The sequence below is a fragment of the Sus scrofa genome, chromosome 6 (genome assembly GCF_000003025.6).
Source record: "Sus scrofa isolate TJ Tabasco breed Duroc chromosome 6, Sscrofa11.1, whole genome shotgun sequence".
In the NCBI taxonomy this organism is placed as follows: domain Eukaryota; kingdom Metazoa; phylum Chordata; class Mammalia; order Artiodactyla; family Suidae; genus Sus; species Sus scrofa.
Window position 1 is genome coordinate 12,578,604 of NC_010448.4, and position 16,387 is coordinate 12,594,990.

Sequence of the window (16,387 nt, forward strand, 5' to 3'; positions counted from 1 at the left end):
TGCTGGACAGAATGTAAAAAGACACAGTCCCTTTGAGAAAAGGTCTGGTAGTTTGTTGTAAGACAAAACATACATGGACCCTAACCCAAGCAATTCCTCATTTCAATATTTACCTAAAAGAAACTAAAACATATGTCTACAAATAGGTTTTTTTTTTTTTTTTTTTTTTTTGGTCTTTTTTTGCCTTTTCTAGGGCTACTCCCTTGGCATATGGAGGTTCCCAGGCTAGGGGTCTAATCGGAGCTGTAGCCGCCCGCCTACACCACAGCCACAGCAGCACAGGATCTGAGCCGCGTCTGCGATGTACACCACAGCTCATCCTTAACCCACTGAGCAAGGCCAGGGACCGAACCCGCAACCTCATGGTTCCTGGTCGGATTCGCCAACCACTGCGCCACGACGGGAACTCCTACAAATAGATATTTTATCAGAATGTTCATCACAGCTTTATTCTTTTTTTTTTTTTTTTTTTTTTTTTTTTTTGTCTTTTGTTGTTGTTGTTGTTGCTATTTCTTGGGCCGCTCCCAGGGCATATGGAGGTTCCCAGGCTAGGGGTTGAATCGGAGCTGTAGCCACCAGCCCACGCCAGAGCCACAGCAACGCAGGATCCGAGCCGCGTCTGCAACCTACACCACAGCTCACGGCAACGCCGGATCGTTAACCCACTGAGCAAGGGCAGGGACCGAACCCGCAACCTCGTGGTTCCTAGTCGGATTCGTTAACCACTGCGCCACGACGGGAACTCCACAGCTTTATTCTTAACAAGCAAAACCCAGAAACAATCCAACTGATCATCAACAGAATGGACAAATAAACTATAGTATAATCACGGAATGCAACAGAATACTACCTAGCAATAAAAAGCACTGAACTCTCGATATATGCAACAGGGATGAATATTAAAAACATGCTGAGTGGAGTTCCCATCGTGACCCAGCAGGTTAAGAATCTGACACAATCTCCATGAGGATGCAGGTTTGATCCCCTGGCTTTACTCAGTGGCTTAAGAATCTGGCAGAGCCACAAGCCAGGTCACAGATGTGGCTCGGATCCTGTGTTGCCGTGGCTGTGGCATAAGCCAGAGCTGCAGCCCCAATCTGACCCCTGGCCTGGAACTTCTATATGCCACAAGTGTGGCTGTAAAAAGAAGAAGGAAAAAACAAACAAACAAACAAAAACATGCTGAGTGAAGGACCCAAAAGAGCATACACATTTGGAACTGTATGAAGTTCTAGAACAGGGAAAACTAATCCATGGTGGAAAAAAAATCACAACGATGGCTGTCTCGAGCGGGGAGCAGTGGGGCAGAGACTGACTGAAAAGGGGGTGATGAAAATGTTCTGTGTCATGAGGGTCCGAGTTACACACATGCCTGCATTTGCCAGCATTCAGTGAATATACACCTAAGATTTGAGATTTCATGTATGTTTCACCTCAACCAGGAAAACAGTTAATGAGAGACGGGCTGAAGCAGTTAGAGGGGAGGTCCTAATGCCCTCAGGAGAACGAGCTGCATCAGAAAGGAAGATGCTTACTGAGTCCAACTTCTTTCAACTTTTCTGTCTACTTGAAATTTTCATAATGTAACAGTGGGGAAAGTGTAGGCAGTGACTGTACACGAACTTAGCTACAGAGGTCAGGGAAGGTCCCTCTGAGGTGGTGACCTCCGTGTGTCAGAAGGACACCACAGGCCAAGTGTCACTGGGCACAGGAAGTATTCGGGGAGCAGGTGATGGGAGACGCGCTCTCTGACTCCCTGTCTGTGCTCAAATACCTTCGTCTCATTCGGACAGGCGAGTGGCTACCTGAGTACAGGATCACACCCACACCCACCCCAGCCTTACCAAGGTATAACTGATAAATAAGATCTAACATACTGAAAGCACACCATGGTGTCGGACATACACATACACTGTGAAAGGACATTTCCATCACCTCACTTACTTACTTTTGGGGGCGGGGGGGAGAATGCTTAAGATCCTCGCACACTACCGATTATGTAATACAGGATTTTACTATGTCGGGCCTCATGTTCAGGTCTTTAACCCTTCTGAGTTGATTTTTGCATATGGTGGAAGATAGGAGTCCGGTGTCATTCCTCGGCATGTGGATATCCAGTGTTCCTAACACTATTTATTGAAGACTATTGTGTTTTCTTGGGCCTCTGTCAAAAATTGACAAAATATGCATGAGTTTGTTTCTGCGTTGTAACCAACTTATTCTATTCAGAATGAACTCAATTCTGCTCCACTGGTCTATATATCTACTTTTAAGCCAATATCACATGGTTTTGATGGTGATAACTCTGTAACATAGTTTGAAATCAGGAACTGTGATGCCTCCAGCTTTCTGCATCTTTCTCTAGATTACTTCAGCTATTCAAGATCTTCGGTGGTTCCATATGAATTTTAGGACTGTTATTTCTATTTCTCTGGAAAATGCCACTGGAATTTTGAGAGGGATTGTATGTAATTTGTAGATCACTTTGGGTAGTATGGAAATTTTAACAATATTAATTCTTCCAATTCATGAACACAGATTATCTTTACATTTGTGTCTTCTCTGTTTTCTTTCTTCAATGTCTTAAAGTTTTCAGTGTACCTTTCACCCCCTTGGTTAAATTTATTCCCAGGTATTTTCTTTTTTGCTTTTTAGGGCTACATCTGCAGCATATGGAATTTCCCAGGCTAGGGGCTGAATGAGAGCTGAAGCTGCTGACCTACACCACAGCCACAGCAACGCTGGATCCGCAACCCACTAAGTGAGGCCAGGGATCGAACCTGAATCCTCATGGGTTCTAGTCAGGTTCATAAGCCACTGAGCCACAATGGGAACTCCCTGTTTTCAATTAATTCCTCTTCCAGATATTTCGCTGACTTTACTAAACTTGTTTATTAGTTATAACAATTTTTGGAGAAGTCTAAGGTATTCTATATAATATCATGTCACTTGATAATTTATTTACTTTTTCTTCTCTGATTTCTGGTGTGTTTTCTTTCTTTTCTTGCCTAATTGCACTGGTTAGGACTTCCAGTACTATGTTAGACAAAAGTTTGCCTGAGCATAGGATTCCTGAGTTGCCTTTCTTTTTCCCCTCAGTCATGTGTAGATAAATTCTACCATCTTCTAGCTTCTTGGTACTGCAAATAGAAAATCTGATTGAAAACAATCAGTGTGGTTGGTTTTTCCTTTGTAAAAATATGTTCCTTTGGCCTGAAAAGTTCAGACAATTTTTTTTCTTTTTTTTCTTTTTACAACCACGCCTGCAGTATATAGAAGTTCCCAGGCCAGGGGTCAAATCGGAGCTGCAGCAGGCAGCCTACGTGACAGCCATGGCAACACCAGAGCCACATCTGCGACCTATGCCACAGCTCACAGCAACACCAAATCCTTAACACACTGAGCGAAGCCAGGGATCCACCTGCATCCTCAGAGAGACAGTATTGGGTTCTTATTTTTTTTTCTTTTTTTTTTGTCTTTTCTAGGGCCGCACTCGGGGCATATGGAGATTCCCAGGCTAGGGGTCTAATCGGAGCTGTAGCCACTGGCCCACACCAGAGCCACAGCAACGCCAGATCTGAGCCGTGTCTGTGACCTACACCATAGCTCACAGCAATGCCGGATCCTTAACCCACTGATCGAGGCCAGGGATCAAACCCGCAACCTCATGGTTCCTAGTAGGATTCGTTAACCACTGAGCCACGACGGAACTCCCAATATAGGGTTCTTAACCTGCTGAACCACAACAGGAGCTCCTAGAAGATTTTTCTTTGCATCCTAAGAGTTAAGAAATTTTACTGAGACCTATCTTAGTTATTTCCTCTAGTGCTAAGTCAGGAGTGCCATTCATCAAATATTTCCGGCTTTGCTCCTTCTGGCTATATGGTAGGACCCCACTTGCCTCCCTCTGAAGTTAAAGGTGGGTTTGTGATTTGGCCAGTAAAACAGGAGCAGAAGTGATGATGCACATTTGAGCCAACTTTAAGCACTAGTTTATGATTCACCACATTCCCTGCCCTGCTGCACTGAGACAAAGCCTCTATTACCTTTTGTTCCTGAATAAAAGGTAATCAGCAAAGACCCCTCCTCCCAGACCTGGACTGGCTACTGCATCACAGGGGAAAAATTAAGTTGTTGAGTTAAACTACAGAGCTTACAGGATTGTCTGCTATCACACTGCAACCTAGTTCTAGCCTGCCCTGACTGAAACACACTTCCTTTATCTTTTTCTCCTATCACTGGTACGCCAAGCATCTTGGTTGCATATTCTGGGTCTCTGGTCTCTTCCTGCATAACCTCCCTGTCTTAGCATTTGCTCGGAAGCTTGGCCTTTCTGGCTCCTCTAGGCCCCATCGGCCTCTGCTTGCTGGAAGAGGTCAATGGTTGGCATCCTGGTCACACCTTCCTAGAATCCTCTCTGCCTGGATATCCATATCCCCCTCTTGCCTAACACTGTAAATCAAATATACTTTAAATTTTTTAAAAAAGAAAAGGGGGAAAAAAAAAAAAAAAAAAAACAACCTAGTGCCTGACCTGTAAAAAAAAAATACATTCTCTTTGGTGCGTCTGTGTGTGTGTTTTGCTGCACTTGTGCCAAGTGGAAGTTTCCAGACCAGGGATCAAACCTGCACCACAGCACTGACCCAAGCTGCTGGAGTGATAATGCTGTATCCTTAATCCACTGAGCCACAAGGGAACTCTACAATACACACTCTCTTTGTATAAGCAGCAATCCGCATACTTGTCGTTTTCTAAGTCTATGCATTCTATAGTGATAATACACTGTGCTTAGCTATTTTTTCCTGTGGGCGTTTGGATTCCCAACTTTTACCTACTATAAAGATTCTCTCAGTAGTTATCTCCATTCTCTACTCCAAGTATGGTAGATTCCACGCCCAAACAAATTTTTGCTGTTTCTGGATTGTAGGCTGACCGGTTTGGAAGAAAGAAAACTACATGAGGAGTCAGAAGGAACAGCTCTCCTGATCACTCACCAGGCGGCCTCAGCGCATGCGCCTCGTGTCCTGCCTCCTGTCCACCGTGGCTGTAACATCCAACCACAGGTGGAGGTGCAAGTCATCTCTGCAGAGCAAAGCCATGTGAGATGTGAGGTGGCCACTTCACTCGGCGGCACTGAATGGAACTTAAATATACTGAGGCTTGCTGGTAAATGTGCCTAGTTGGGGAAATTTACAAATTCTTCAGGCAAAGAAATGAAAAATGAGCTGACCCTACATCATGCATTTTGTGGACTTAAGGATGCCCTCAAGTTTTTATTTTTTCAGGGCCGCATCCAAGGCATACTGAAGTTCCCAGGCTAGGGGTCGAATTGGAGCTATAGCTGAGGCCACAGACACAGCAACGCAGGATCCGAGCTGCACCTTCAACCTACACCACAGCTCACGGCAATGCCAGATCCTTAACCCGCTGAGCGAGGCCAGGGATAGACCCTGAATCCTCATGGATACTAGCTGGGTTCATTACTGCTGAGCCACAAGGGAACTCCGATGCCCTCAATGTTAAGAGGCACCATTACGAACGTCTGAGAGAGATAAAAGCTGCCAATTATCATTTTAACATGTGACTCTATGACACACTGGGATTTTATAGTTGTTAAATTGTGAAATGTATGTGCCTTATAATGAATACATGAAAAATACACATGTATGTATTTTTCAAATATACAGACTGAATCCCAATCACAGCCTCAATGCATTTATTCCTGTTCCTTTACTATCAATGAGAACAGGCTCAATGAAGCCAGGGGCAGTGGGGATTTTACTATCAATGAGAACAGGCTCAATGAAGCCAGGGGTAGTGGGGATTTTACTATCAATGAGAACAGGCTCAATGAAGCCGGGGCAGTGGGGATGAGGGGAAGAGCTGACGCCACGCTTGGGACATGTGCCTGATGACATCATACCCGCTCGCAGCCAGGGCAAGTCTGGGCTGCAATCCTGCCAGATGGAGCCCAACGGCATTCCGGCCGTGGGAAGAATGGGAAGTGCAGCCACAAACGGGCCTGTTCCCTTTGACCCTCTAACCCCTTTCGTCCAGAGGCGGGCCCTGGAAGGACTGTTTAGGGGACAGACTATGGGGCGGGGGCGGGGGAGGGGCAGGTGAGGGATATGAGAGTCTGATGACCCCAGCCTGAGCAGGTACAAATACAAAAAAGATGAAAGCCTCAGTGTGAGTGTGATCCAGTTTCCAACTACTGATCAGAAAACATGAACGTCAAATTACTGCCACATGGCTACCATGCTTGGGCAAGTTTAGGGGCATCCAGTCACAATGCAGAATGTATGGGTACAGTCTCCAGATGAACAGCTGGCTTTTATGCTGGAGGTGCCTTCATTAAACGATAGCCCATCTGTTAAAAGAGGAAGACTGGCTAGGACGCAAAGGGCCAGGCCAGAGAGTCTTTCAGTGCTTGGGTATCAGGGATCACCTACAAGCAAGGCAGGAGGACAGACGGGTCTGGCCAGGAAATGCCTAGTTATGTAGCTGATACCATGCTTTCCTCTCCAAGGCTGTCCGACCTTCCTTCCAATCCCAACACCCCACATGCCCGTGTGCCTCCCCCCACCGGCCCACACCCACAGCCGCTGCTGGAGGGGGCTTTCTGGTGTTTGGGCAATGCCAGGGAACATCTCAGTAGGCAGAACTCCCCAGTCTTTTCCTCACAAACTCAACAGCATCAAGGGGGGTCCAAGGACCACCTCCTCTCAAAAAAGACAAAGGGACTGTAACACCTGGGTTTTAGGCCCAAAAGGCAGTTATCCCTCCCAATGGACCGGTGCCTCCACATTAACAGAAGAGAGCCTCACCTCTTCTGATTCCAGCGGGGACAGTGTCTGAGCAGGGCACCCACCCCCAGGCAGGTCTAGCCTCATGCACAGCAGGTGCCCTCAGCAGACCTGCCCAGAGAAACGACTATGCTTGGCACTGTCCTGCTGCCGGCCTATATTCTTTCCCACACCATGGGGGTCTTGGCTGATATTCTTAAAATGCCCAACCTTTAAGTAACTTTTTTTTTTTTTAAATGCTGTGTGTGTGTGTGTAAAGAAAAAAAAGAAGAGTTAGGAAAGGGAAAAGAACAAAGAAGGAAAGTTTCACACAAAATCCACACAGGACCAAGAGTTTCCTTCTGGGTTCCTAAAGGTACTGTTCTTCCCAAAACACAGAGAGCCGACAAGGACTTTCCCTGACAGGACGGGAAATGCTTGCACACACTATTAGATCATGTTCGGCCAGTGTCTGACTCCCCAGGAAAATGAACATGACACTCGTGTCTCAGTGACGCTCATACTGGAAAATGCCATTTGCCTGGCACTGTGGGACTTGCGTCTATCAATGCCGACAGCCCAGGCCTTCGTGTCACGGGAGGTCTGCTAGAAGAAGGCTCCTCCCAGCTCCCAATACAATCTCAGGCCGCAGAACACACACTGCTGTATTTGCTTCCTAAAAGCTATCAGCTCCAGCCTGGGCCTGGGGCGCAGCAACACTGCAGGCCCAGCTTGCCTACCGGCAGAACGAACGCCGACTGGCTTCCTGCCTGGACCCGCGGGGCATCCTCTGCTCACCTGTGCCTCCAACACAGAAGTGGATGGAGACAGGAACTCAGAGGACATGGTCCTGCAGGCCACAACTGTGCTCTGAAATGGCATCTAAAGAGGAAGAAGAGAGAAGAACAGCATGGGGTTTTGAGAGCTCAAGGGCAGTGGAGTGATCAGTCCTAACAGAGGGAACTATCAGGGCGAGAGAAGACCTCCAGGCTGCAGCCCTTGCTGTTCTGTCATCTACACCTCTGAAGACCACAGACAAAGACGGAAGACCCTACAGAGCACCGGGGTCCCGACCAATGAGTTATTCCCTGGGACTGGCCAGACACAAAGCACGGGCAACAAAGGTCATCAATGCTAAGCTCCTTAAAACAGTAAATGACCCCATCAAGATGCGGCGTGTGCTGCTATACGATACTGGCTCAGATTACTTGGAGTCTGGGAGACACAAATGGGAGAGGGGGACGTCGGAGAGCAAGGAGGGCAGGGAAAGAGACTCCAGCCTGGTAGCAAGAACATGGCAATACTTCCTCAATCTCTTTTGCCATGGGACATGCCCATGGCATGCAGAAGCTCCCAGGCCAGGGATCAAACCCATGCCACAGCAGTGACAATGCTGGATCCTTAACCCACTGAGCCGCCAGGGAATTCCAATAGCTCCTCAATCTTTATTCACAATATTTCCAAGGTTGGGAGTTCCCGTTGCGGCACAGCGGAAATGAATCCAACGAGGAACCACAAGGTTGTAGGTTCAATCCCTGGCCTCACTCAGTGGGTTAAGGATCTGGCGTTGCTGTGAACTGTGGCATAGGTTGCAGACATGGCTCGAATCTGATGTTGCTCTGGCTGTGGCACAGGCCAGCAAGTATAGCTTCAATTGGTCTTCTAGCCTGGGAGCCTCCATATGCCGCCAGTGCGGCTCTAAAAAGCAAACAAAATACAATACTTCCAAGGTTAAGAAAGTCAGAGATCTTGGAGTTCTCATTGTGGCTCACTGGGTTAAGAACCCAACATAATATCTGTGAGGATGCTGGTTGGATCCCTAGCCTTACTCAGTGGGTTAAGGATCGAGCAAAGCTGCAAGCTGAGGCATAGGTCACAGATGTGGCTCAGATCAAGTTTGGCTAAGGCTGTGGTGTAGGCCTGCAGCTGCAGCTCCAATTTGATCCTTAGCCCAGGAACCTCCATATGCTGCAGGTACGGCCTTAAAAAGGAAGAATAAAAAGAAAAGGTCAGAGGTCTCCTAACAGTAAGTAATCTGGCTGTCAAACAAAACATCAGTAATATGCTGTAACATTCTGTATGTCGGTGGAAAAAATATTAAGCAAGTAAGCAGTCTCTGTACTGGATCGCACACATGTATGTTTATGGGAAATGGAAAGGCCACATAATCTGGGAATTCCCTCTTCACTTTGATATTTTGCCTTGATGACTATTTTTATATAGATTTTAACATTTCCTTACTTTGAGTCAACACATCAACTTCCTCAAATACTGGCATCAAAAAAACCTAATACCAGAGTCCCACTGTGGCACAGTAGAAAGGAACCTGACTAGGAACCACGAGGTTGCAGGTTCAATCTCTGGCCTCCCTCAGTGGGTTAAGGATGTGACATTGCCATGAGCTGTGGTGTAGGTTGCAGACGTGGCTCAGATCTGATGTTGTTGTTGCTGCAGCTATGGTGTAGGCCGGCAGCTATAGCTCTGATTGGATGGACCCCTAGCCTGGAAACCTCCATATGCGATGGGTGTGGCTCTAAAAAAGCAAAACAAACAAACAAAAAAACACCTGACAAATGCCACTTACTGAAGTCTATGGAAGAAGAGAGAATTAAGATACAAGCAGCTAAATAGAATGGAAGAAGGTAGACAGGAGTCAGAATTCTGGTGTTCAAGTCATGAATTCTGGAGCTAAGGGAAAGTCACTTAATCTCTCTGAGCTGCCATTTTCTCACTTGTAAAACAGGAATAATTTTACCAACCTAGCTGCTAAGTGAGACCGTATGTGTAAAGAGCTGCAGAAATGTGTGGCTGGCAGCACAATGGCCCCCCCCCACATGACCACATCCTAGTCCCTGGAACCTGCAAATGTTATCGATGTGGTGAAAAGGGCTTTGCAGGTGTGACAAATCAAGGCCTTTTAAATGGGAGACGATCCTGGATCACTCGGGTGGGCCTGAGCAATCACAAGGCTCTTTATAAGGGAAAGGAGACAGTGTCAGGGAAGCAGATGTCAGAGAGAGGGGTAAAAATACTAGAGCTCCTGGCTCTGAAGATGGATGAAGGGGCCACAAGCCAAGGAAAGCGGGCAGCCTCTAGAAGGTGCAGAAGGTGAGGGAATGGGTTTTCCTCGGGAACCACCTGAACCTCCTTCCATCAACACCTCGATTTTAGGCCAGTCAGATCATTTCAGATATTTCACCTCCAAACACATATGAGGATAAATTTGTGTTGTGACCGTCTGTTTTAGCAGTAATAGGAAACCAATATAAAATATGTGACATGTGGTTATTTTCCTAAAGGATCAGATTTTAAAAGGTGGAAGCCACTGGGTTCCTGGGCTCTGCAGACAATTCCCGAAACATCTTCTCTTGGGGCATCACTGAAAACCGTACAGCTAGTTGTTGGCCACACTCGAGGAGGATGTGCAGCCAAGTGAGTCCATCTGTCTGTCCACTCCATTTTTATTCCAGTTATTAAGTGGTGAGGAAGCATGGCAGAACATTAGATATAATTTCTACCCTCAAGGAAACGGCCATCTACTAGGGAAAAGAGAGAAGCCACGGCCACAGGGCTCTCAGTTTTCCCACCATTTTCAGAGACTGAAGTGATAGATGACACAGTCAGTCTATCTGTCATGTAGACCTTTGACCTGGACACGCCTAGAACAGACGTCAGCGGATCCGTCAACCTCCTGACAACACGCCAGGTTCTGGGTAGCTGTGTTTCTGGTGGGAAAGAACCTGCAGATTACGATCACCGAAAGGGTTTCAGTTTAAAATCCCAAAGTTCAGAACCATTTGTATAACAAGAGAAAGATTACACATAGAAGATAAAGCATGCTAAAACAGAGATTTGGAGAACAGTCCAAAGACGGGTGAAATTACTTTTAGCACGGAGAAGAGGAAACGCCAAGGGAGAAACAAAAAGGAACCAGGCCCTCCAGGCCTCTTCTTCACTTAATATTTAATATGTGCTAAAGCACACCAGAGGGCCATTTACAACAAGTTCCATCAAATCCATTTCCCGTCCCCACTGAGTCAGCACACGTGGGCCACTCCCCACCTTACAGGGCACTCTCTCAATCCCACCCCATCTTTAGCAACTGCCCCGTTCACAATGAAAAGCACTTGAGAAGAGTTGTCTGAATGGCCTCTTCACTCCCTCTCCTTCCCTCCCCTGCTGAAGGATCCAGAGGCCCCAAATCGCCCTCAGGGGGGTTACCAATGGCTTCCACATCACAGTCTCTGACAGTCAATCCCCCAATAATCAGAGCATTTGAGAAGGGTGAGCCCCTCCTCCACCTGCCCCCCCATGTTGTTGCAGGTGCTTTTTGGGCCCCCAAAGGCCCCCTTCTCTGACATCTGCTGGTTCCCATCTGCTCACCTTCTTCACAGCCCATCCGAAATAGCCACCCTTCTGAACCCACTGCCCACAATGCCCCTGACTGCCTTCTCAGCACTCACCACCGCTGCACCTGCTGTCACCCCCATTACAACACAAGCTCCTTGAAGGCAGTCTTTTTCTCTTACTGCTGTGTCCCCAGAGCATGACACATGACAGACTCCTGAAAACAACTGCTGGATGAAGGCATGTCACACTTTGTGGAACTGTGAGGAAAAGGTCCAGCTGAACAGGTGGAAGGAGGCAACACATTCAGGGTGTGTCACACTGCTGCGTGAGTCCATTCCCAGCAGAGGTTACTGTCTTCCACTCAAGGCTCCAGCAATTGCCACACCGCAGTGCGGGGTGGGGGGGCGATACAGTGTGTGAGCCAGCATGTCGGTTAAAAACCCACGGTGGTCACGCTGCTTCCTGCCCCACCCATGGTTCTGATGAGGGTGCAGATAATGATCACATGAGCCTGTGCACAGCCTGCGGGCGCCCCTGCCACCAGCCCCGCGGTGTAGAGCGGATGTGAAAGCATCTTGCTTCAGTTGCCACCTGCGCAGGCCTTGAAAGCTCTGAGGCAGGAAAAAGGTCAGCCCTGCCCCCATACCAAGTCATGCTGAGCTAGAACACCCTCAGGTTTCTCATTCCTCCTCCCAACAGGGCGGGCAGGGCCCCTCCTCCCCACCCCCCAGGCCCACGCGGAAGAGCCCAGAGGTGGTGGAAGAGCAGCGCCTGGTGAACTGGGCTTTCTGCCCCAGGCAGGGGCAGCCTGGAACCCAATGGCCATTTCCTGGACAGGGAGGGCTTCTGAATGCTTCAGCAGCTTGAGAGATATATTTCCTGTTTTAATTTAATTTAATTTTTTCCTTTTTAGGGCCGCACCAGAGGCACATGAAGTTCCCGGGCTAGGGGTGGAATCAGAGCTGCAGCTGATGGCCTACACCACAGTCACTCGGATCTGAGCCGTGTCTGTGACCTATGCTGAAGCTCACTGGCTCAGATCCTTTAACCCCCTGAGTGAGGCCAGGGATCGAACCCACAGCCTCATGGATACTAGCCACGTTCTTAATCCACGGAGGCACAAAAGGAGCCCTTAGATATATCTCCTTTCGCAAACCCTTTTTTATGATGGAAAATTTTTAAGAAAAACAAAAAATAGAATATAATGAGCTCCCAGGTACCCATTACCCAGCTTCAACAGTGATGAACTCACAGGCAATTCAGTCTCATTTCCCCCTGGAGTGTTCACGTCTTGGTTTGTTGTCTTGGTATATGGAACGCCCCCTCCTTCGGTCTCAAATCCACCTGGGACTGGACAGCAAAGGACATGGCCACTTGAGCTTTGCCCCCTCCCCCCAAACCTGGATTATTCTGAAGCCAATTCCAGACATAAGCCTATCCACAAATATTACACCATGTGATTCCAAAGATTTTAAAACAGCTCAACACTCTTTAGACACCAACGCACGTCTAACACTGTGCTTTCTGCTCAACACTCTTGCTGGAGGCTTTCCTGTCTCCTAAGAGGGAGCCAAAGGGGAACAGGTATGGCCAGGACAGGTTCTTGCTGTGCCCTTGCGAGTGGGCCTCCACGCCCACTTTGCGGGCTGATGGCATGGTTCCGGCTCATGGGCTGGGCTGCCACGCACACGGAGAAAAGCTGGTCTGACTCCACTACACCACGCTGCCTCCACCCAAGAGGTCTGGAAACAGCCACCGACAACAGGACACCAAAATAATCCTCGGCAGTCGAAACCCATTGTATCCATGGACACAGAAGGAGCAGAGAGAGTCTGAACAATGCAGAGTAAAGGAACTCAAACTTCAAACTACCCACAAGAGATGAAAGCCCCAACCTTTGCCTCTGTTCCCTGGATGGTGTCACTGCCAGATTCCAGAGCCAGGCTAAAAGCCGGGGCAGTCTAAGCAACCTACCTTTGCAGCACTTAAGAGAAAACAGGGAGGGAAATGGACACAACCACCTCTTTTGAGTCCTCAGAAGAAATGATCACAGAGAGTTCACTCGTCTGATAACCAGTAGGCCCACTTCAGGTACGTTTCCCAGGGAAATCCTCGCACAGGCCAATCAGAAGGCAGCCCAGAAGCTTGCCCCGGCAGAGTGGGGTAGCAGAGAGCTGCAGGCGGCCCAGATGATGAAGGGGGACAGGCAAGAGCCATGCAGAGCGGCCATGTTCACTATGAGGCGCTGTGCAGCAGGCATTGGCAACAGAAGAACCGTCCCCCCAGGAAAGAGCTCAACACAGTGCCGAGTAAGAAAAGATGCAAGAGGATGCACGGCACTAAGCCATCTAAGGTAAAAACATGGACGTGACCAACCAAAATCCAAATCCAAAAACAACAAGAAATTCCACAAATGCACACAAAGCAGCAATTCCAAAGACACTAATAAGAGAATACATATCAAGCACATTTGCATAGTTGGCTACGAAGGGGAGGGGAATGGGGGAAAAGAATAAAAGTGAGGCAATCAAGGCACAGACAAATAAACCCAAGAGAAGAGCCTAACCCAGGCCAACGACAACATGCCACAAACTGAGCAAGTTATGACTCAACCCTCTGCATTAGAAGGGCTAAAAAGAAAGGAAAAAACGAAAGAGGCCAGGGGTGGGGGTGGGGGCTCAGTATTAACAAAGGCTGGCAAATAAGCAACTTGTGAGGAGTAGCCTGGTCTCATTTTTTTTTTTTTTTTTTTTTTTTTTGTCTTTCTGCCTTTTCTAGGGCTGCTCTCACGGCATATGGAGGTTCCCAGGCTAGGGGTCGAATCGAAGCTATAGCCACTGGCCTATACCAGAGCCACAGCAACGCGGGATCCGAGCAGCGTCTGCAACCTACACCACAGCTGACGGCAACGCCGGATCGTTAACCCACTGAGCAAGGCCAGGGATTGAACCCGCAACTTCATGGTTCCCAGTCGGATTCGTTAACCACTGCGCCACGATGGGAACTCCCCAGGTCTCAATTTTTAATTTTTTTTAATGCCTGCTAACACCCACCTAACACCCACCTAGATAACTGGTTGACAAACAGTCCAGCAGCAGGGAGGGACAAAGCAGGGGGACTGAAAAACAACACCTCACTCCTCGCGGCTGGCTCACGGGAAGGGCACTGCTGAACACAGCAGCCGAGCTTTATCCCAGAACCCACATGGCCCCTCTCGCAGAGGTGAAGGCAGGAGTGCCATCCACCGCAATGCCTGCTCTCACGGCATGGGCCTGGAACTGCTGTGGGTCCCAAAGGCACCAGCTCCCGGTTGGCTGACTCTTATCACAGCCGTTTACATGTCTTATCTGCAAAAGGAGCGTGTTTGATAGGACCACCTAAAGCTAAAACGGCTCCCTGCTCTAATACTTGGTGCTTGTGCATGCACATAGCTAATCCTGTGTTAAACTGTTAGGGCTCAGGTTTGCGCATCTCTAGTGGGCAGACACTGAAGGATGAACCCATTTTCTACAGTTGCGGGGGTTGTTGCAGTCATTCAGGCCAAAAGTGGTGTAAAAGTGGTATGAATGGAGAGAAGCAGGCCTGAACCAGGCTACTCTGCTGCCCCACCAACCTCTGGTAAGCATTAAGCTCCCCTGTGCTATTGGGGCCTCAGGACTGGCAGCTCAATAGGCCACCTGGTGGACAGAGAGTCCAGAAAGGACATCTGGTTGACCCAACTCTGAACAATTATTTATCTTGATTACTGAGCTTTTCGGTGTCTCCTGACACTCTGTGCCCAATCCTGGTGGAAAAGTATATATACGGATTAAAAAGATCTCTAAAGGGTTCATTCCCCTCAACTTGTTATCTCAGAAGTCAGAAGAATGGGTGCAAAAGTAATTAAAAGTGATGCTCAAGTTTCTGCCTTTGGGGATTGAATAAATAGTGCATTTCATGGACATATGAATCCTAGAAGGATGGCTAATAGGAAGAGGGCAGGAATGAAGATGCTAGTTCACTGGGGACATATCAAGTTTGGGGAAATGGAAGTAGACATAACTGGTGTGTCTGGTGTTAGGAATCGAGGCCCAAAGAGAAGATCTGGACTGGAGATATAGATTAGGCTAGAAACCGTGTTTTTTTTTTTTAAAGGCCATGGGGACACATAAGCCCACTCCAGGGAAATATATAAGGATCCAAGCCTGAGCCTTGAGCGAAAATAACACTTAAGGGACCACACTTAAATACGTGTGCAAGTATGGTGGAGACGGAAGAAAAAGGGAGCAGCTAGGAATAACATTTACAGCATACATCCCTGGGGTCCAGAACTAAAACCAAAAACACACTCAAGTTCCCAAACTGTTGGCAATCTCTAGGGCAACTCTTGCCTTCTTCTTGATTTTTTCACTCCTCCCTTTCTCCAGACCCACAGGTGCTCCTCAGGCATCAGTTTGATTCCATCCATTTGCCAAGTGCAACCAGAGAGGACGGAGTGGATTCTCATGGTTTTTGAGCGACTTCAAATACATTGGGAAGGGAACTTCAGGTCCATTTCACAAAAGACGGGGGGGAAAAAAAAAAAAGGTCAGAAGAGTAAGGAAATAGATAAAGGGTGAAGAGGGAAGTGTGTTCTTATAACCTGAGCCACCAGGGCCAACTCCTCCACAAGGATCAGGGAGAAGCATTTCATGCCCTGGAGGGAGGCAGGATACAGGGCTGGAGATGCGCAGCCTGTTGAACAGACTCCAGACCCCAGGACAACCTTGGCCTCACTCACAGCCATGGCTGGGGTTGGAGGCCCTCACGCACATCTGGGGCACATTTCCTCCAGACGTCACACCCCAAAACTAAACCGCTGCCTCTTTAACTGTTTGGACTGACCAGCATTTGAGTTTGGCTGTAACAGGCAAAACCAATCAGCTAGGCCATCCGTGAAAAAGGAACATCGGGGATGGATTAGAACCTTAGCTTGGCCTCCTGAGAAAGGGATTCGTCACAGGAGGCCCCGCAGCCTGCTCTCCACACAGACGGAGACCCGTGGCCTGGCAGGGCACTCGATTTCTTTCCACTGCTGGGATGGTGTAATGCTTGCGGATTTGTTTCCCAATCACTTAGGCATGTTACAAAATGTTCACCAATTTTAACCGCCACCCTCCTCCAGCTCAAGGCTTTCCTAGCGTACTGCACTCCTAGGAAAGCTAGCTAGCACTCAGCTCTGACTGAGGCCAGTTTTACATGACGGTAAAGGGTTTTATTTTAATTTTGCTTTT

At 48.1% G+C, this 16,387-nt stretch overlaps 1 long non-coding RNA gene across 7 annotated transcripts in view; it reads right to left on the reverse strand.

Annotated features, from left to right (window-relative positions):
* Positions 1–16,387, reverse strand: part of ZNRF1 — a 113,153-nt gene that overhangs the window by 22,949 nt on the left and 73,817 nt on the right. Inside the window, exon 1 of one of the 7 annotated variants that reach the window (XR_002344501.1) lies at positions 13,110–13,816. The exons of 5 other annotated variants lie outside the window; for them this stretch is intronic. This is a non-coding gene — a long non-coding RNA (zinc and ring finger 1). Of the gene's footprint in view, positions 1–13,109; positions 13,817–16,387 lie in introns of those variants that run through there. One more of the 7 variants, XR_002344502.1, reaches the window with a different exon arrangement.